General features: G+C 44.0%; 1 protein-coding gene across 4 annotated transcripts in view; it reads right to left on the reverse strand.

The window, feature by feature from the left end:
• Window positions 1–23006, reverse strand: part of grik4 (glutamate receptor, ionotropic, kainate 4) — a 249915-nt gene that overhangs the window by 177028 nt on the left and 49881 nt on the right. For all 4 annotated transcript variants that reach the window (XM_086125398.1, XM_086125396.1, XM_086125397.1 and 1 more), the window contains exon 2: window positions 15719–15908. The gene's annotated coding sequence lies outside the window, so the exon portion shown is untranslated. The remainder of the gene's footprint in view (window positions 1–15718; window positions 15909–23006) is intronic.

Here is a 23006-nt window from a genome sequence, read left to right on the forward strand (position 1 = left end):
GGAAAACCCCCACAATGCATCTTACTGAAGTTGTGCTTCAAAAAGCCATGTTTCCACACGATGTGGGAGTTTTTTCCAGTTTTTTTTTTTTTTTTGCACATGTACTTGTCTGCTTGTTGGCAGGTTTTCTAGAGTGTCTCATATCAAAGAAAGAAAATCTGGTCGAGCGAGAAAAAGAGTGCTTGATGTGGCGGACCATCATTGCTTGCTTTACATTATTCATGACAACAAAAAGAAACCTTCAAGTTGGCGGAGCAGTGCGGCTCCTCATTCACACAGTTTGACTATTCACAGTGGCTGGAGTGGAGTCAAGATCGCAATACAGTACTTGTCATTTCCCAAAAAATTACGTGATTAGATTCATGATCAAATGTATTATAATGAAGCGATACCATCATATTTAGCAACATTGTCTGTTACAGATTTAGCAGTTAAGCGACATCTTTAAACCTACGTCAATGAAATTACATACATTCCATTTGCAATGATGTTAGTTTTTTTTTACCCAAACTGGGTCTCAAAATCCAAATAGCTGAAATATAAACATTACAATGAAAATGATCAAGAAAATTGCCCACTCTGCCTGAACGCATTCGAAAAAGGCACAGTCTTGTTCACATCAAATTAGTGGGTTTTCATAGCCAGTCTGTACATCATAAATGAATGTCAACACAAATATATTTATTTCTATTGCCCTGAATCACAAACGAGTCTCAAAGGGTTTTGAGAACTCAATAGTCATCACCGAGCTTTGTAAACAGCTTCTGACAAAGATTTCCGAGGAAAATATGAAGTCTATTGTAAGTATTAACAATGGATTCTAGGGACTCTGAGTGATTGAGTGGCTATTAATTTTGGAACGTCAAATGTTCACACCTTTATGTATTGCCTTTTTAAGAGGTCACAGATACTCTAACAAAGGTATGTTATAGTGTTCCAAATACAAGGCAAAACAAAAATATTGTATGATCAGATACCTACGTCATGCAAATTCTGCCTGTGACATTCAGAAATGGGCGTGTGACTAAAATTTGCCGTCCGCCATCCGCCAGCGGTCGGGCCACACGTTCGTCATCATCAGTCGGTCATGATTTCAAGTTGTACCAAAACTGTCATCGTCACTCCGTCGTCAATACTTTAACTGCGCCTCCATCATCACTAAATTACAGGTCGTCACCACTCCTTTAGTACCGTAATTAAATTTCAATGGTCCGCAAGTCTATTACTCCTTCATTATTTTAACCACGCTTCTGTCTATCCATGATCTATAATGGTGTGGTCAAAATGCAAGCACTCATTCTTCTCTTCTTCTTCTAGCGGATTACAGCTCTTTGGTGAATATCGCCAACTAGTGCTCGGCGATATATGAAAATACGATACAGGCCATTTTATGAACCGGGTCGATATAACACAATACATTCTCAGTTATTCTAAAACAAATTATACAACACACTATAGCTTTTCTCACTTTATTTTGAAGTGGCATTCAACAGACCTGTGTTAAACGCGAAATGCGTCCGGTAGTGCTGCTAAATAGAATTACCAAGTGTAAAAAGAAGCAAAACAACCTACATATTTTTTGCACAAATGTAGACATCAATCTTAATAGGAGGCATAAAACATTTTCTGACAGAAATTAATAAAAAAAATAATTTAATTTAATCAAAACATTAATTAGCCTTTTACTCTGCTCTTTCCCACTGGCTTTTTGTGTTGAAACAGCAGCAACTCCATTCAGTGTCAATGGAGAGGGTTGGCATTTTGCCCGAGTCAACACTTCCAAAGTGTGGCATTTAAACATTCAGCACCCTGAGAGGGGCCCTCTCATTATCATCATCAGCAACATCGTTACGACCGAGCATGTTGTAAAAGCTGCTGAAAAATATAAAAAGTAAATTCTATCTTTTCACTGTTCATGCGACCAACCTATTCCCCAGACCCAATGCGTCCTCCGACTTGTTGTGATGTTTAATATTGTTACGGAGAGTTGGAGCTAATCAGAACTCATACTTTGAATGGCCCATTTGCAATGCTGCAGTGCACTCCAGCTAACATCAGCAGACAGGGGGCAACCGGCAAAAACTACCTTATGCTTCATAAACTCAGTGAGGGGTGCATAAATAACGGAACACCCATTTTCTCAAACTGCCTTTATATAGCTGCACGGCACACACGCTTTCTTGGGGTAGAGCTTTCTGTCAGTACACCCTGCATTCCTGCCCTGCTTCCATGAATTTGGGTCCTCAACCAAGCACATCCATGACAGAGTGAACGGGGTGTTTCACAGTCTTGCTTTCTCTCGTCACCTATTTTTAAACACAGGCTTCAAACTCTGCCCTTGTTTTAGAGTTTCATTTTTTTTATAATGTTTTTTTTAACAGTTTCTAAATTGTTGAATTGTCCTAAGTTCGCTGTGTAGTTACACGGCACTTTGGTTGTTTTTAAAGTACTATACAAATACATTTGAGAGCGTTGAGAATTGAGACCTGGCTGTTGTTTTTGCAACCCTTTAAACTGGTGCTTGATTCTCTTCTGTCATACGGTGAAAAGATGATGCGTGTACGACAACCTGCTCACTGCATATGCACGAAGCTGAAGAGGTGATTGGAAAATCAAATTTGTCAGAAGCGCAGTTGACCACTGTTAACGAGAACATATGATTGATGAACTTGTCATTCGGATCGCATCAAGATAGGAGCTAAAACATAGCAGAGTGGCACGTTGGTCGACTGGTTAGCACATCCGCCTCACAGTGCAGAGATCCTCAGTGTGATTCTGGGCTCTGGCCTTCCTGTGTGGAGTTTGCATGTTCTCTCCATACCTGCCTGGGCTTTCTCCGGGTACTCTGGTTTCCTCCCACATTCCAAAAACGTGCATGGTAGGTTCATTGAACGCTCTAAATTGTGTGCGCGAATGGTTGTTTGTCTATATGTGCCCTGCGATTGGCTGACAACCGGTTCAGGGTGCACTCTGCCGACTGCCCGAAACCAGCTTCATCACAACCGCGACCTTTGTGAGGATATGCGGATTAGGAAATGGATGCATGGATGGATCAAACATAGCATGTTCATTTATAACAGTACCACTGTTTGGACAACTGCTTTTTTGTTGTTGTTGATGTTTTAGCCAGTTTGAACCACACAAGTTCTGTTCTGAAGTGCATCAAAGGTGAAAACGAACTGGTTTGAACAAAGGCTACTAATGCAAAAGCATCCGTAAATGGATCACTTGGCTGGTTCTGCCACAGTATGACTTGTCTCCCACCATTCGGAACTGACGAATGTGCACATTTGCTGTGTGTTCCAGGGCTGATCGAGATGCAAACGAAGCAGACCTCAAATTCAATTTGTTAGTACAGCTATTACAAGGCCAAGGATAATTGCACAGTTTATGTTCTGTAACTGTTAGTTTTGGCTCACCTTGCAAAATGAATATGCAAAAGTAGAACTATCAAAATATGTTAGCGCACAGAGAAATGGTCAGTGCTTTTGTGCACGATGCTCAATTAAAATTCACCCCCATTCACACAGTCTGTCACTGGGGGTTTTATTCCTGGACAGTGGCGGCAATGTCCGAAAAGATCACCCATGTACTGCAACGCTGCTTGCGGACACCCCCCACAAATCCTTCCACTTGGGCAATATGCCTAATTGGGCCCAAAATTCCAATACTTGTTATTTTAGATCGATTATGCAATTACATTTGAGAAACTATTTGCATTTAAGCCCCTGTTCAGTTGTTTGTGGCGTTTTGCCCTACTGCTAGCCAAGTTGAGTGCTGGATTTGATGCAAAGGTGAAACTCATGTCGATAAAAGTGTCTGAGTCTGAAAAAATATCCTCCGGGCTCAACAAACCAAGGTCTGTTCATCAACACAATTATTTTGCCATAATCTTTGGTTTAGTGGCTATAGTGCAATCCGGTGTGCTCAACAACACGACAGGAACCCTACCATGTGCAGATCGAGTTGTTCTTTAATAGAAGGTATGCATAATTTACCAAATGGGGTCGCTCTCGACAAGTCAGTTCTCAGCAACTCTGACATGGAGAAATAAATGCCTTCGTACAGCGGAGCCTTTCGTAGCACCAACAAACTAACGCTTGCAGTGGAATGGACACCGAAAAGTTTATTTGCAACATGGAGAGGCTCTGGTCTTTTCGTCCTTTGGTGTATCATCATGGCCTTCATAAATGCCCTCCATTGTAAAATTGTAATTTCCTTCGAGAATCCTCTTTTAATCCTTCATATGAACCCTGTCTCCTTCTAATCTCATACGCTTCATGTCTGAAGGTCAGTGGCAGCTTGAGATGGACATTGAAGGAAGATAACCTATCTGAAAACGACAATGAACCATGCTTGAGCAAGCAAAGTCGATCAGTTTTGAAATTGGTTCTGCACCGGCCCAATCAATCTCATCCAATCGGAACGTAATGGTGACAGGAATTGATCCGAAGCCGTGGTTGAGTTGTCTTTTACATGTTCTGATTTATTCTGAAACACTGATCATCTAAATTGAGTGAGTGACCTGAAACAGAGGTCTCCAACCACTGGATAACCACTGGGCCACACAATGTTGTTATTGTCCCCAACACACACACACACGCACACACGCACACACGCACACACGCACACACGCACACACACACACACTATCTGAAAATTACCAATTTCCTGTCACTTTTTTCATGCACCCGTACCACCACAGCTAATAGCTAAAAACAATGAAAAACAAACATAGCGGGAATCCGTTTTAGAAAAGGAAGGAAAGAACATATTTTCAATCTCAATAAAGCAGCCTTTAGTCTTGCTGTACCGTGCATCAATCCGAATTTTTTTAATGCTGAGGCTGTCTTTAGACGTCCCTTTTGTCTCCCATCAACCAGCAAGGACAATACCTGAGGAGGGCCATTCCCCCAGAGCCTTCATGTTCTGTTTAAACTGTACATAACTTAATTAGGTGCATGAGTTCACGTGGCCAATGTTGGCATCCACTGTGGCCTGCTCATTATCCTGGAAGGGGTTCGAAGGGGGTCCCTCCATCTGAATTCCCTTCTCGAGTTTTCTTTCTCCCCCCCCCCCCAAAAAATGGATAAATGGATTTTCAGGGAGTTTTTCCTTGCCAAAATCAGGGTTTAGACCATGACGTGTCATCGAATGAGAAGAGCTCCATCTCTAAAAACTTTGATCTTGTAGAGATAGATTTAATACTAACTACAAGGTAAAGTAAGGCAAGTATTCAAGGCAATTGCCCCAGAGGTGAAACGTCCAAGCCTTTTGTGTCGTGCTTTCATGTACTCCTGGAAGGATTCTTTGGGGATCCTCTGTAGCTATGTCTCACGGCCATCTTGATGTCGTCCATGTATTCAGATTATTCTGTTTATCTTGCAAAACATGAACAAATCACAGAGAGCCACGTGGGATTCGTTAGAAGGTTGCTCCAGCATGGCAATGGTTTTCTCAGTCAGGAAATGTCAGATGCTCAGGGCATTGTGAGCAGATGTGTTGTCATGGTGATGCAACCACGAGCTGTCTGGTCGCAGTGTTTGCCTTTTCTTGTCTGACCTATTGTCGTGCTGGTTTATCAACTGGCCCGCACTGTCGTTGAAAACTCACAGTTTTGGCTAAGAATAATTCTTTTGTGCCACGAGCACTTGAACCTTTCCAATAAACCTTGTATATTTTATTTGGAAATTTTGCATAAGCTTCATAGAGCAAAAGTCAGCTGTTCAGGAAACAGATTTTGGTGACCTGAGGTCTGGCATTCAGGAAGGATTTTCAGTGCAATCTAATCGTTGGAGCTCAAGGTGCCATTCCTTATTTGCTGGATGAGAGCAAAAGCTTTCACGGCTTCTTAATATATGGAGAAAGGTTTTGGGAACGCTCTATAAATAGCTTTAGAAGTTGAAAATACCGCAGTGTGTGTATTTGTGTGCAAATGGGAGGGTGCAAAGGGTAATGTATCAGAGAGAGATCTTGCCTTTGTTCAACCAAAACACTTCGGAGCTCAAGGACGCCGCATTTGGCAGAAAACAAACTAAATGGAGACTTCTTTCGGAAGACAACTTGCAGTTAAACTGAAAACACAGAAGTCAAAATGGAGCCAAATGCTGTAAAATAGTCCTCATCTGACTTGTGCCTTACATCATACTGCAGAAACACTTGGGTTCACATCGAAACACGGCACCCTGCACCCTTAGATAATTACTGCACATGTATGACGATAACAAATACTTGACTGACAGCAATGACTGCTTTCAATACAATAAGGGAGGAATCTTGAGCGTTACGACTTCACATCGCTGTTCGGGGTTGACACAATTCCCACCGCACAGCTACTGTCCTGCCCCTGTTACAACCTTGATACTACCTCCATATTTAGACACGGTATTTGCATTTGACTACAGCCCCGCGACAGTGCCTGTGCCATTCACACAGAACAGCAACACACGGGATCGGGGGGGGGGGGGGGGGGGGCAGGGGGGGCAGAAAATTCCTGGCATTATTAGGCTGGGTGAAAGGGAATACTGCCTGATTCAGAGGATTCCAGGTTTGACATATTGGCCCAATTCTTCATTTTAAATGGTGATGCTATGAAGTAGAACAAATTGGATGTTTCAAGTAAACTTTAGAGAACAGGTACACTTGAGACAAGCAATAACATCCCTTCCCAGACTTGATTTCAGACCAGGGCCTGTGGACTCACTCTAGAGCAGGGTCAGCATGCTGAATGAGAACCGGTGTAGTCTCAAGAGAAGCCAGGAGAACACAGGAGTTTTAGGAGTTGGCTACATTGTGACCATTCTGCTTTACAAAACCTCTTGGTTAAAACAGTCATTCTTAAAACAACAAGCAAAATTCTGACAGAAAAAAAAAAAGAGGTGTGATCCAATATAGAAACAGCTGAGGATTCACGTTGCATAAAAGCATTTGCAAACTTAACATAGCACATGATTGTAGACGTTATGCATTTGATGTAAACATCGTCAAGATGGGACTCATCAGGAGCAACATGAGTAACGTTGTGGAGCAAGAGCTCAATCATTCCACTAATCACTTATCCCATCACCTCTAAATCTCAGCAGCAATATCAATTAATCGTGATCAATGAAGCTGTCAATCTCAAAGTCTTTCAAGGCAATCAATTTGCTGCTAAGCCCGATTGCCGGGTATCACAAACAATGCTTTGCTAGCCTAAAACACTACAGTAGAAAAGCTAATTGAATCTCATAGCGACAGGTCAATCAGTAACAATGACTTGCAACTTTTGAAGTAGAGTCGTAGTTATCTTTTAAATGCGTTGTTCTAACCTCAGTTGGCCAAGCTGGATGCGGTACTCCTCAGGCACCATTCACAATAGCTATTTATCAATCCAATTAGCTGCTTCTGATGTGATCTGCTCATGGCACTGCAGAAGGTAGCAGCTATAAGCTTCATCAAGCTCCATGTCAAAACAAAGTGGTGATCTGACTTGCGGAGGGTTATTTTTCTGACAATGATCATATTTACAATCAATCAAGATTCGAGACACGTAAACTTGCGTTTACCACCTTTGGATCAACGTGAGCGAGATCAACCAAACTTTATAAAGGGGTCGCGAAGTCTTGTCAGAGGCAAACACATTTAAAGTGTAGACCAAACAGTCAAAAATGGGATGTTCAGCAATCGCACTTTATTGTATCAATAACGCTGGCTATCAATTAATCGGCATGAAAACTTTACGAGTGGCAACAAGCCACAATTGGCCTTGTGGTGCTTGTGTTTATTGGAGAAATAAATCTCCATGATTGCATTAAAAACAATAAAAACAAAACAATATTGTCTGTTAAATTATTTTCATTATCTTGGATCACTCAATAAGCATTTGCACAGAAATTATGTAAGTATACACAGTGATTATTTCGTTTAAAAAAAATGTAATGATGAGCTCATACTTCATATAAGGTGTACTGTGGTACCATGCTTATGACCACGGTAACGCAAATTGGGTAGCAGTTCTCTTTGTCGGGGCATAGAGTCATTTTTATGTATTTATTTATTCGCTCAAGTTGCTCCAAACAGGCCTTGCTTAGGTTCGGCTTGACGCTAGCAATAGCATCTATATAAACATTCAAAGGTCTGTGTGTGTGTGTGTGTGTGTGTGGGGGATGGAGAAAAGAAAATTCCCCATCAAGCGTCAATGTTCGACCAGCTTTTGTTAACCCCCAAAAGTAATGAGTCATCTAGCCTGAAAGGGAGGGACAGTATATGAAGTATAAACATGATGGTGGTGCATCTCAGGGACAGAGGAGGAGATTGCCTTTATCAATCTAATGCCTCTCCGACTGCAGTACAGTAATCATTTCCACAGGCAACACGGCACCTCATTATGCTGATTCACTCGTGGTGTCAGTCAAATTCAGGACACCTTCACAGTTGCAGCATGCATGTACACAACAAACAATAGCATATGCCGCAACAAAGAAATAGTCCCTAATTTGTTTTACCCATCCATCAATCCATTTTACGATCACTTTATCCTCACAAGGGTCGCAGGGGGTGCTGGAGCCTTTCCCAGCTGTCTTCGGGCACCCTGAACCGGTTGGCAGCCAATCGCAGGGCAAACAGAGACCAACAACCATCAACGCTCACATTTACACCCAGGGACAATTTAGCGTTCAATCAGCCTGCCATGCATGCATGTTTTTGGAATGTGGGAGGAAACCTGAGTACCCGGAGAAAACCCACACAGGCATGAGGAGAACATGTAAATTCCACACAGGAAGACCGGAGTCCCATACCTATTCAATGCCAATAAATGCCAATCGCTTCCTTCCATTCTTCTCCAAACATCGGTAATCCCAACCTCACAACAAAATGGGGCCATCACAATAAAGAGATTTGTGGTGTACCAAATTGGCTGCCATTTTTTTCTTGTTTTTCTCTTGAAGGCAAGAAAATGTACTTTCTTTTCCAAGAATCAATCAGCCTGACTACAGTGAGCCAGTATTATGAAGTTGTGTCTGCACCACAGGACTGAAATAAGTCTTAGAGAAATAACTATTTCTTGGTGAAACTCAAAGCCCTGAGGGGAATTTGGACACAATGCATGACCCTAACTCTGCAGGATCTGTACTTTGAAAGGAAAACGTGCCCAGACCAACAACTCAACAAGGGACACTGCTCGGCTGCACCAGTCAAATGTTCGAGATGTCATTTTGCTGCGACAGAAGGTAGCAGACCAAAGTCACTCAACTAGTGGCCGTCTCTCCAACACACGCCGACCTACAAGGTTCAGTGTTTTCATGTTTCAATTTTATGAACGTCACTGAAACCTCAATCGATCAATCTGTACGAGTCTGTTCACTTGGTAAAACACTAAGCTTGCTGCATTTTCTGCAATGACTAACAATCATTCGACTACACAAATTAACACAGTGGTTATAAATAACCGCAGCAAGCCATGAGACGATCTTGTATTCTATATTGTGACTCAACATGTGCAATATCAAAACCATTACTCGCTGTTCTTGTTTTTTTTCCACTTGTCCTATTTCGCTGGCTGTGCTCTGGCAGATAAATGAAGCAAGGGCTCACATGTCCCCTGGACATTTTAATTAGCTAGTCTTTAATTCAGGCTGATCACAGTTGAAAGGGGGTGACCCCTTTCAACTGTGATCAACCAGTGGGAGCATTGATAAGGACCTGCCACTAACCATAAAGCAGCAGTATAACCCAGCAGCAAATTGTCTCTCTCTTATTTGTCGGCGCTCACCAACTGTGCCATCTCAGGAGATTTGTCCATGGCTGAGTGCAAACTAAAAACCCGGTGACAATGACAGTATGGCACATGAGCTGAGCTCATCCATCACTGCCCTCCATTTATGACAGCGTGGGCTGTGACCGGGTAGCATGCCAAAGTGCCCGATTATTCATAGAGGGGAGATTTCTGAAAGCAGAATTAATGTGGGATTGTTTTTGTATTACATTCCTAGAGGAATGCAGTGTCACAAAACAACACCAGCCTTGGGTTTAATGAGGCCCTTGAAAGCAAAAATAACTCCAGAAATAAAACATCTGAAGAGTAAAAAAAAAAAAAAATTAAATACAGTAGGTTATGTTTAATTTCTTGTTCTATTTGCAGCCTTTGAGTCACCAAAATAGATTTGGTTGTGCTTTAACCTCTAATTCTGAAAATGGGGATTCGATCAAATAATACATACGGTTTAGGAAGGTCTGATAAAACTATTGTCAGATTACGGTAACAAAATATTCTATATTTGAGAGGATGACCTGTTTCTTGAAAAGACAAGGTGAATCAACATGGCAACATTTGGATCAAATCAGGCCCGTTTTACAAGGGGATCGATCTCAGGCATACAAAGTGAGCCAGAGTCAAAAGCGCAAGACAAATCCTCTGCCTACTTTATTTTGCATGGCTACTCTCTCTGTGTTCTATTACCCTTATAGCAGGCAGCAAAGTCACCAGAAATTCCTGATTAAAAAAATATATATATCACCACATGAAACTAAAATTGGAGCAAAAACATGATAAATGCTTCAGAAGACAAGGTATAAGTACTTGTCATATTAAAATTACTTTCACTTGACATTAATTAAAGAAACTGTCTTTCGTTAAATAAACTGCCACCATATTCGGAATCCTTAACGACAACAAATCACACCGAATATCTCGACCCACCGCTGCCTTTCATTGTCACACTGACTACGACATGACAGATTGTTGTGATTCTGCCCACTGCAGCATATTCACACTCAGGTATCATGTCTTGTTTCCAAACTTTTCTCCCCAGTTCCCCCCTCTGCCAGTAAATCCTCTGCCACGCACCCGTCTTTGCCTGAGACTCAATATTGGGTCTTATCCTTCTCGGTTGAGCCTTCATGCATCTTAAAATTTCTCTCTGTTGGTTTTTGTCCCCCTTTCTTATATTTGTTTGACTTCTTTTCATTGAAACCGCTCTCCTATTTTACTGTTTGTGTGATCTGAGAATCGAGTGTTTTGCAGAGAAGCTCTCGGTGCACATTTAAATAAAATGAGGTTTGTATTAATTTATGCATCGATGCAACACCGTAAAGCTCACCAATTGGCATATATGACTTGACTCCGCTTGTTCAACTGTTGCCAGGTAAATTAGGCAGTCGGTAACAGCAGATGAAATTCATAGGCAAAGTAAAGACATTTTAAAAATACAATATTAAAATGACTAAAAGAGTACATTGTGCAACACCGAAAATTTCACAAACGATTTTAAAGACACTTTGAAAGGCCTTGATCACAGAGTTGTGAAAAGAGAAAAGGGGGAAAAAGGGATACCAGCAAATTGGGTGACTGTAATGTACACAAGCACAGACAAAAAATAAAAATAAAAAACGCCCCTTGGATGAAGAAAAGTGTAGAAAATATTCAAATGCAGTTTTAAAATTGATACCTCATAGATAGCCTCACAACATTGAGCGCTTCAATGGAATCAGTGCGCCTATGTTTATGTCCCAAAGAGATACTGCGGCATATACAGAATTTTTATTTTGTTTTAAAATCCGCTTTCACTTGACATGCAGTATTCAGCTAACGTTGTTGAATAGGAATCCACATATTGGATGCAGAGAAGCCAAATGAGCAGTGCTGCTACAATGCAGTTGAGTAAACAAACGCTGCAGGCCACTATTTGTTAAATAGTTCAGTTAAATCATATTTTCCATAATATTGTCTGTTCGGTTCTCTTTGAAAAGTAATTGGGAAAAGCAGACACGGCCCTCATACAGGTGGAGCTGTGATCTGCTCAGCCATCCAATGAAAGCTCTCTGGCCTGCAGCAAACTGGCACCGCCAGAGTCCTCGTACCTGTCTACCTCAGTAATCTGCTAGGGAGCAGACAAACATCAGTGGGTCTTATCTCAACTTTCCAGGAGCAGCCAAGGAAAAAGCCGAGAAAAGGCACGGGGCCCAGCAGCGACTGACACCAGACTCAATTCAGTCAACACAAAAATGCAAACAGTTCATTAAATCCAAGCAGGCACGCAAAGAAAATTGTACTCGGGAGTGAAACAAAATAACTGGAAAGACAGGACAGACTTCATTCTGTGCTCTGACTTTTTTTTTCAAAAATAGAAGAGTACATAACATATTTGATTGACTTGCAATGCAGGCAAACATGAATGTCCTACAGGCCAGGATCAATGCAGCAGCATCCAAAGTGCAACAAAGATAACACTAATGAGCATGACACACCAGCAAGCGCCTTCCATTCCCAGCATGGCTGAGCAAAAAGGATACACCCAACGGCTACACTAAACAGAGCAGTAGACAGTTACTCTTGGGGGGGTATTATACGCCATCTGCACCAAAGTGATAGTCAATACTTGCATCTCATGCAAGATTGCACACGTGGGCAATGCCATTGAAACCATTTCCGCAAACCCATTTTCCATGTGCCAGAGCTGGTAAAAAGTCACCCTCTGACAGAAGCAGATTTCGCCTTGGAGAAATTTGTCTTTCCAGCACACTGTGGGTGCTGGTGTTTATATTCACAGGAGCTGCCTGTGGGAAAGTGGTAGCTTAAGAATGATGAAAAGCATATGGTCTGCCACTTTGCATTCGCAATCTCTTGCGACATTAATTAAAAAGCATTTCAAGACCTGACCACTTCCACACTAACAGGGAGAGGTGGGTAAAGACTGCCAAACATTGCACTCCATTGCTACTGTTGCTACTTTGGAATCAAGGGATACTAATATATATATATATATATATATATATATATATATATATATACACTGTGTTTTAAAACATTTTTTCACAATACTTACAATACCATATTCATAATTTCATATACCAGTGGATGAAAAAAAATATATGTGATCATTTTCCGTCTTTATTCTCGCCCACGTAATTACTGTATGTAATCTACGTCTTCCTTGAGTGTTACTATAGTTTTATGGATTAAAAAAAAATGATATTGGCCAACATAATTATTTAATGAGTTGACAATTGGTTGCCTAATTGCTGGAAGCCAAGCAATTTTGTCAACATGCATGATTTTATCGAAAAGGATTTCTTTGAGTACCTAATTTTTTAAAACCCTGCGGCTAGAAAATAATTTTTCACACCTTTAAACCTTGTTTATTGATGGACAAATGTAGCTACTCACTCCCTCACCCCTCGGTTATTCCCCTGCAACTACAAACACAAGACAACAGGAAGCAGGGTACAAGGAAGCTGTCAGGCAACAGCGCATTATGTCCTTAAAATCAGCAGCACTAAAACTGTCTATTCCGAGAGGGCATCTTCATCTGCAGTGCAGACAAAAGTAAGCAGGAGGTCAGGAAAAAGGTGAAGCTGTGGCCCAGAGAGGGACAGGAAAGAGCACAAAACTGCAAAATCAAATGACCCCTTTGTGTACGTGTGCTTGCATAGAAAGGTTGCGAGCTGAAGGACTGTTTTGTTGGGCATAGACAACAAAAAGGACAAAAATAGTTGAGGGTTGTCTGGGGGGTTTTGACAGAAGTTTTTGACAGCTGTCACAGCGACAATCAGTTTCTGAAAGTGAAAAATTAGTCGACTAGAAAATATGGATTTTCATCCAGACACACTGGCTTTGGACAAATGAGTAGAACATTATGATGCAGAAAAAAAAAACAACAAAAGCAATCAATGCAGTAATCTGCCTTTGTCAAGTTCTGTTTTGCTTGTGTTTCAGCTCCAGCTGGAGTGAATGGCGTTTCCCTCCAGCAGGTGCACCTGTTGCGCAGTTCCCAATCAAGCCTTGCCAAATATTTAAGGACTGCCAAATTGCCAAGTCTCTTTTGGATTATTAACCTTGCTCGCTATTGTTCTTCAAGTGTAGTATTATAGACCTCTTAATATTATTCCTAGTCGCTCCTGTTAATCATAGTTCCTTGTTTGTCAGTACTTTCATTGTTTCATTGTTGCTCTTCCATCCATCCATCCATCCATTTTTGCTTATCCTGGCTTCACGCGGGCAACAGCTTGAGGAGGGAAGCCCAGACTTCTCTCTCCCCAGCCACTTCTTCCAGCTCTTCCCGGGGGATCCCGAGGCGTACCCAAACCAGCTTGGAGACATAGTCTCTCCAGCGTGTCCTGGGTCGCTCCGGGGCCTCCGGCCGGCGGGACATGCCCGGAACACCTCGCCAGGGAGGTGTCCAGCATCCCAATCAGATGCCTGAGCCACCTCATTTGGTTCCTCTCGACGTGGAGGAGAAGCGGCTCTACTCTGAGCCCTTCCTGGATGACCGAGCTTCTGACCTTATCTCGAAGTGACAGCCCGGACACCCTGCGGAGGAAACGTATTCCGCCGCTTGTATCCGGGATATCGTTCTTTCGGTCACGACCCATACCTCGTGACCATAGGTGAGGGTAGGATTGTACATGGACCGGTAAATTGAGAGCTTCGCCTTTTGGCTCTTCACCATGACAGACCGATACAAAGTCTGCATCGCAGCAGGCACTGCACCGATCCGCCTGTAGATCGATAGATTGTTGGTCTTGATCTTTGGTTTTGCATTATTGGACTTTTGACATTTCGTGTGTGTGGGATGTGCATTGTTTTTCCTGGCTCATTGGGACCAGAAATTTGTGTTTGTACTTTATCGGTGTGCTTTTCTGTAAATATTTTTGTTGTCGCATTTTGTCTCAGCCTGTTCTGTATATGTCTGGGATTCAGAAAACATGATTCGGTTTGGTTCAGCCTTCAAACTAAATGTTTAATTACTGTCCCAGAAAGCTGCTTGGTATGTTTATTTCTTCATAATGATGAGAAACTTTCAACTGTTTGGACTGCAGTGAAGAACTTGTCTCTTTCCCCAGAAGTACAACCAGCATAAAAATATAGCAACGAGCGCAATCATAGCTTGCCCAATTACCACCAGTTGCCCTGGTTCTGCATTCTCGCTAAGAAAATGCTCTCTTTTATTTACAGGTCATCTGACACCCTGCATCAAACAAAAGAAATGTGTTGCACCGCTGCCTTCTTGAGATAATCCTTAAGGGTGTTTATAAGGCACAAGCACAAGCCATTTTCAACACTTTAGACTGGTCAAATATTTGTCAACATAACATGACGGTATGTGGACTGGCTAATAGAATCAATTTGTGAGAAAAATTCAGTTTACCAAATCGTGAGAGAGGAGGTTTTGTCCCAATGGCATGCATGAGACTCAAATTTGAGTGCTAAATATACCGGTCATGTCATGACAAAACGACCCAATCATGTGCACTCTATGTTGACACATTTCAACATGGTTATAATGCAATTCTTTTTTTTTTTTTAATTTAATTTTTTACTGAACTTTAGGTCAACCGATGTGTGGGCAATCTCCCAGCCATGGTAAATTTGCAGTGTTCAATAATTGTCTCATCTTTTCTATGGGTAGGCTACAGGAAAATATTCCGCAAAGTACAGACTGCAAAGTAGCAACTTTATTCCCTCGGTCTTTATTACCATTTTTTTTTTTTTTTATTCGAGCAAGTTTAAAGTCAACCTGTTTCACAGAATGCAAATTTTGTTCAACTATGGAGGTTCTATGTTAGGTCTTGGCTGGAAAAATCAATTACGTTGTTTGGTAGAATCCCATAATTCCAGTGGTCGCGTTCATAGGCGCATGTCCGAATATTGCTTTATATCTTTTCAATATTGTACGGTGCCTTCAGTTTGGAAGTGTGAAACTTGCGTGAAACGATAAGCAGTAAGGGAATATCTTCTTACCTTTGATCTTTTGAGGTGTGGGGATTCTAATCCATGTTGCGGTGCACCAGCCTGTCAGACTTCAGTGGTTGTACAAGCCACTTAGCTTCTCTTCAGCTCACAAGCACAAACGGAGTTTGCCACCAGCTCGCACGAGTGTGCGCTCACACTCGGTTGGATTCCGTTCAATGAGAATCAGCGTCGATACGCTCTGAAAAGAAAGATGAGAAGGAGAGAAAATCTTTGAATGTGAAAACACGGCCTGAACATTTTGATAACTGTTCACATACATTTCACGAGTCATCCTGAGGCTCAAAAATGGATTACATTGTTGAACATCGTATTTTTAAAGATGCTTCTCCCCCAGCGGCAGAATCAAGCTAATGGCATTTTTTTAATCAGAGAACTGGTGGCACTGCAGAGGACATCCAAAATTCATGTGAGGCTCTGTAAAATGCAGCTTCAGAATTTACTGTCCATTTTTGCTGATGTTTGTTTTACTTTGTCCCTACTCAGCAGCCTTCCTCTTTATTTAGAGCCTTCAACATTTTTCATACTGTCACAGTATATACATTGAGCAACTTCTCAAACTCGTGCGCGGTCAAAACAGGGCAGAACAAATTTGCATGGCAATTACGACGCTAAACTGAGAAATTGCCAGTGTACAAAATTAATATTTTTTTCATTCCTTGTTAGTAGCGCGAATTTGAAGAGATTGTAAGTCAAATATTACCAATCACTGCCTGTGCCGAATGGCCTATTCTTCTGTTTCCGCCGACTCGTATTTGCTTTTCTTGGATGAGGGGCATATTAACGGTAGCAAGGAAGAAACAAGACAGAATCCATCCATCCATCCATCCATCCATCCATCCATCTTCTACCGCTTATCCGGGGCCGGGTCGCGGGGGCAACAGCTTTAGCAGGGAAGCCCAGACTTCCCTCTCCCTAGCTACTTCTTCCAGCTCTCCCCGGGGGATCCCGAGGCGTTCCCAAGCCAGCTGGGTGACATAGTCACTCCAGCGTGTCCTGGGTCTTCCCCGGGGTCTCCTCCCGGTGGGACATGCCCGGAACACCTCACCAGGGAGGCGTTCAGGAGGCATCCGAATCAGATGCCCAAGCCACCTCATCTGGCTCCTCTCGATGTGGAGGAGAAGCGGCTCGACTCTGAGCCCCTCCCGGATGACCGAGCTTCTCACCTTATCTCTAAGGGAGAGCCCGGACACCCTGCGGAGAAAACTCATTTCGGCCGCTTGTATCCGGGATCTCGTTCTTTCGGTCACGACCCATAGCTCGTGACCATAGATGAGGGTTGGAACGTAGATCGACCGGTAAATTGAGAGCTTCGCCCTTTGGCTCAGCTCCTTCTTCACCACGACAGACCGATACAACGTCCGCATCACAGCAGACGCTGCACCGATCCGCCTGTCGATCTCTCGCTCCCTCCTGCCCTCACTCGTGAACAAGACCCCAAGATACTTAAACTCCTCCACTTGGGGCAAGATCTCTCCCCCGACCCGGAGGGGGCACTCCACCCTTTTCCGACTGAGGACCATGGTTTCAGATTTGGAGGTGCTGATTTTCATCCCAACCGCTTCACACTCAGCTGCGAAACGCTCCAGTGAGAGTTGGAGAGCCCCGTTTGAAGGAGCCAACAGCACCACATCATCTGCAAAAAGCAGGGATGCAATACTGAGGCCACCAAAACGGATGCCCTCAACGCTTCGGCTGCGCCTAGAAATTCTGTCCATAAAGATTATGAACAGAATCGGCGACAAAGGGCAGCCTTGGCGGAGTCCTACCCTCACTGGAAACGATTCCGACTTACTGCCGGCAATGCGAACCAAACTCTGACATCGGTGGTATAGTGACCGAATAGCCCGTATCAGGGGGTTCGGTACCCCATACCCACGAAGCACCCCCCACAGAACTCCCCGAGGGACACGGTCAAACGCCTTCTCCAAGTCCACAAAACACATGTAGACTGGTTGGGCGAATTCCCACATACCCTCGAGGACCCTGCTAAGGGTGTAGAGCTGGTCCACTGTTCCACGGCCGGGACGAAAACCACACTGCTCCTCCTCAATCTGAGGCTCGACTTCCTGACGGACCCTCCTCTCCAGCACCCCTGAATAGACCTTACCAGGGAGGCTGAGGAGTGTGATCCCTCTGTAGTTGGAACACACCCTCCGGTCCCCCCTTTTAAAAAGAGGGACTACCACCCCGGTCTGCCAATCCAGAGGCACTCTCCCCGTTGACCACGCGATGTTGCAGAGGCGTGTCAACCAGGACAGCCCCACAACATCCAGAGCCTTGAGGAACTCCGGGCGGATCTCATCCACCCCTGGGGCCCTGCCACCGAGGAGCTTTTTAACCACATCGGTGACTTCAACCACAGAGATAGGAGAGCCCACCTCAGGGTCCTCAGACTCTGCTTCCTCCAAGGAAGACGTGTTGGTGGAGTTGAGGAGGTCTTCGAAGTACTCTGCCCACCGGTTCACAACGTCCCGAGTCGAAGTCAGCAGCGCCCCATCCCCACTGTACACAGTGTTAGTGGTGCACTGCTTCCCCCTCCTGAGACGTCGGATGGTGGACCAGAATTTCCTCGAAGCCGTCCGGAAGTCGGCTTCCATGGCCTCACCGAACTCTTCCCACGCTCGGGTTTTTGCCTCGGCGACCACCGAAGCTGCGTTCCGCTTGGCCAGTCGATACCCGTCAGCTGCCTCTGGGGTCCCACAGGCCATAAAGGCTCGATAGGACTCCTTCTTCAGCTTGACGGCATCCCTTACTGCTGGTGTCCACCAGCGAGTACGAGGGTTGCCGCCACGACAGGCACCAACCACCTTACGGCCACAACTCAGATTGGCCGCCTCAACAATAGAGGCACGGAACATGGTCCACTCGGACTCAATGTCCCCCGTCTCCCCCGGAACATGGGAAAAGCTCTGTCGGAGGTGGGAGTTGAAACTCCTTCTGACAGGGGATTCTGCCAGACGCTCCCAACAAACCCTCACAATACGTTTGGGTCTGCCAGGACGGACCGGCATCTTCCCCCACCATCGGAGCCTACTCACCACCAGGTGGTGATCAGTTGACAGCTCCGCCCCTCTCTTCACCCGAGTGTCCAAAACATGCGGCCGCAAATCCGATGATACAACCACAAGGTCGATCATCGAACTACGGCCTAGGGTGTCCTGGTGCCAAGTGCACATATGGACACCCTTATGTTTGAACAAGGTGTTCGTTATGGACAATCCGTGGCGAGCACAGAAGTCCAATAACAAAACACCACTCGAGTTCTGATCGGGGGGGCCGTTCCTCCCAATCACGCCCCTCCAGGTCTCACTGTCATTGCCCACGTGAGCATTGAAGTCCCCCAGCAGAACAAGGGAGTCCCCAGCAGGAGTACTCTCCAGCACACCCTCCAAGGACTCCAAAAAGGGTGGGTATGCTGAGCTGCCGTTTGGTGCATATGCACAAACAACAGTCAGGACCCGTCCCCCCACCCGAAGGCGGAGGGAAGCAACCCTCTCGTCTACCGGTGTGAACCCCAATGTACAGGCACTGAGCCGGGGGGCAATGAGTATGCCCACACCTGCTCTGCGCCTCTCACCATGAGCAACTCCAGAGTGGAAGAGAGTCCAACCCCTCTCGAGAGAACTAGTACCAGAACCCAGGCTGTGTGTGGAGGCAAGTCCGACTATATCCAGTCGGAACTTCTCTACCTCACACACCAGCTCGGGCTCCTTCCCTGCCAGAGAGGTGACATTCCATGTCCCAAGAGCTAGCTTCTGCAGCCGAGGATCGGACCGCCAGGGTCCCCGCCTTTGGCTGCCGCCCAGCTCGCATTGCACCCGACCCCTTTGACCCCTCCCACGGGTGGTGAGACCATGAGAAGGGGGACCCACGTTGCCTCTTCGGGCTGAGCCCGGCCGGGCCCCATGGGTGTAGGCCCGGCCACCAGGCGCTCGCCAACGAGCCCCACCTCCAGGCCTGGCTCCAGAGGGGGGCCCCGGTGACCCGCGTCCGGGCAAGGGAAACTGAGATCCTTTAATTTTTTTTATCATAAGGGGTCTTGGAGCCGTGCTTTGTCTGGTCCCTCACCTAGAACCTGTTTGCCATGGGTGACCCTGCCAGGGGCATAAAGCCCCAGACAACTTAGCTCCTAGGATCATTGGGACACACAAACCCCTCCACCACGGTAAGGTGACGGCTCACGGAGAGGACAAGACAGAAATTACAGGCAATTTCTGGATTTTTTTTCTGCATTTATTTATAAAATACGGATTTTATATGGACCACACAATTCAAGGAAAAATAACATTTATTGCTTCAAGTAACGTTTAAGTCTGCCCAGATGTTGAGTTTGGCAAACACAAGATTGTCGGCTTTTTCTGAGGCTCCTGACCGTGATGTTACAGTCAGAACATTAGGAGGCAAAATGAAACACTGTGCGGCTTTTTACATCTTTTTCCCCAACATGGCGCAACACGAGTTGTTGCCTCGGGGGTTTTGTCTTTGTTTTTGTCTTTTTTTTTTTTTTGTCCGTTTAGGTCAACCCTACGCCGTTTGTTTATAGAGAAAGAAGACTTGCCTAGCATTAAGCAGTTTACATTTCATTTACATTTCATTTTTATTTTTTTTTTCACAAACATACAAAGTTTTTCAGAGATAATACCCGGCGGAGCGGCTGGACTTTACAGTGCATGGAAGAGCCACCGGAAGAGAATGGGGAACAAGGTGCCGCCAGCCGCTGTTACGGTTCAACGGGCTACTGCGCCACATAAAAATCAAGGTTGGATCTTCTGAGGGCTAATCCCATTAGAAAGTCAAGCAATCGGATAATGTTCTATACTCTATTCAAGAGGCACTGAAAAATTCAAGAACGTTTTCATAAAGCATTGGCATATTTCATCATCTGACCCGCATTTAAGCGGTATACAAGAGAGGAAGGAATCTCAGAGCTACGTTGGTACGTTCTCACTTTGCTCTCAGTAGAATCAAACTACATCAAGCCACCTTAGCTCCCATCCCAGATGGTCATCGCCGTTTGTGGCAATTGCAGGCAAAATGACCAAATTGCGATTGTGTGTCTTATAAATATAAAATCAGTCGTTGATCTTATAACGTGTCCTTGCGGGAGAGCATGTGCGGGCAAAACAAGTTAAGACACGAATTGTCGAATTTAGAAATACAATAAGATGCAAGAACTTGAATTATCAGGTGGCAGCTCATTTCATTGGTATTGACCATGTTTTGGCGTGTATGAGTGTATGCATATACGGGTGTGTCCATTCCGTTTAGACCACGGTGGCCTGAAACATGATTGCGGCGGCAGCCAGGAACAATAAGTCAGCTAAACTAAAGATGGTAAATCTCTCTTCAGTGGTGGATGCACCCGCTTCAGTCATGGAATTTTTATATCCACTGAACAAATCATTATTAAAATCAGCTTTCAGGTTCTGGTCCCGTCCTTATCTCAAGTGGTTTCTATTTATTTATGGATCTGTGAAATAATTCTTTTGGTGTGGCACAATTAGAAGGCCACAGAAGAACCTGGCATGGTCTGGACATTTGTGATATTCATGTTTGGTGTATCTGAGGTCGTCCAGGCGTGTCGTCCCTCAGATGCCATTCTTAACTATGCGGCGTAAAGGAATATAGTTCCTTATCAGTCCGTGCCACGACCCCAATTGGAAAGCAATATTGATTGCATCACAAGAGAAATGAAAGACAGCTGTGCACTGCCTGAGGAGTCTGCGGAGAGCCGATAAAACGTTTAGAATTCACGAGCTGTCATTACACTCTCCGTGATCCTGACCCATGTCGCTCTTCCCTCATCGCACGTCAGGTGGCAATGCCCAGGGAAAAGTTCAACACAGGAAATACGCAATCGGCTTACGGAAACAAATCCTCATCTTAGTCCGTGCTAACAAAAAGGTGAAAGGATACGGAGGTAGCGGATATCAACACTAAATTCTAATCCTTCTATTGTCCATTCAGTATGCAGCAGAGTCATATATATGAAATTTTCTGGAACCAAAAATACTCAGGTTAGTCAGAATTAGCATTAATTTGCTAGTTAAACAAGAAAGATACCTGACGGGAAGCCCCCTCCGAAAAAAACAGCAGCAGATTAAAGTTGCAATGGATGACAGACAAGAACATTAAATCAATCAGAATCTGAATCATCTTTATTGGTCGAGTATGTTAAACACACAAGGAACTTGTCTCCGGGAGTACGAGCCACACTAGTATTATAATAACACGTAACTATGACAAACAAAAAGAGGACATCTACGTATAGAAAGACTTTCCGTAATGTTTGTGCAGTAGTACAACCCAATGACAGCGGTGCGACAATGTGCAGGGTCATCGAGAAGAAATCAAGTGATCACCGATGCGGTACAGTACTTACGATATTACGACGATTGTTGGTATTGTCTTTGTTTTGTCATTTTGGTTCGTTTTTGGCAAACCGATGCCGCTTACTTACCCGAGACAAGACTTGCTAAGCATTAGGGAGTCTATTCTCTCTGATGCAAATGGAAAATCTTGCGATATCACGGGCCAACTCACGACTTAAGAGCCATATTTGGCTATTCTTTTTTTTTTTTTCCAGCAGAAGTTCGAAAACTCCACAGATCACCTCTAGTTTGAACAATATTTTTTCAGAAACATTTACCTGCCAAGTTGCGCAAACATCAAATGATTTATATTCCATTATGCAAGAACTCGTGGAATATCATGAGGCCTCGACAAGTCTTTTCTTTGCCTTTGTGTTTGGTCCTTTTTGCAAAAGCAGTCAACTGCCATAAAAAAAAGAACAATGGTTACCTGAAATCATGACATCGTGACATGTTTCACGATTAAGGGTGTTCTTTTACAACGCATGCATGACAGTTAGGAATGTTAAGAGTTACTTTAATAAGGCTGTCTTTTATGACCCGGGAGCAGATATTTTCTCTTTCCATTATTTCCATTCGGAAAAACCATGAGATGAACTTGAACCTGAAAAGGATTGATCTTTTTTTTAACTACAGTTAATAACAGCAGGGAGATAATTTGTTATTTACTTCGATTTTATTTTTTTATAGCAGTTGCCATATATAAACATCTGCTATGGTCCCTGACAGTGGGCAACAGGACGGCCAAAGCGGAAAAACTACGGCTAAGAAGAACTGAAAGCATAAGGGGAGGGCATGTTATGAGCAGAGCAAGTTGCACTGCATGGCGAGCTGCCACATTAGCCATTGCAGGACAGAGCAGACTCATTTAGGTGTCTGCAGTCGACGCTGCTGAATGGCAATAG

The sequence above is a fragment of the Hippocampus guttulatus genome, chromosome 12 (assembly GCF_054856545.1).
Source record: "Hippocampus guttulatus isolate MCC_2025c chromosome 12, RoL_Hgut_1.0, whole genome shotgun sequence".
Classification (NCBI taxonomy): domain Eukaryota; kingdom Metazoa; phylum Chordata; class Actinopteri; order Syngnathiformes; family Syngnathidae; genus Hippocampus; species Hippocampus guttulatus.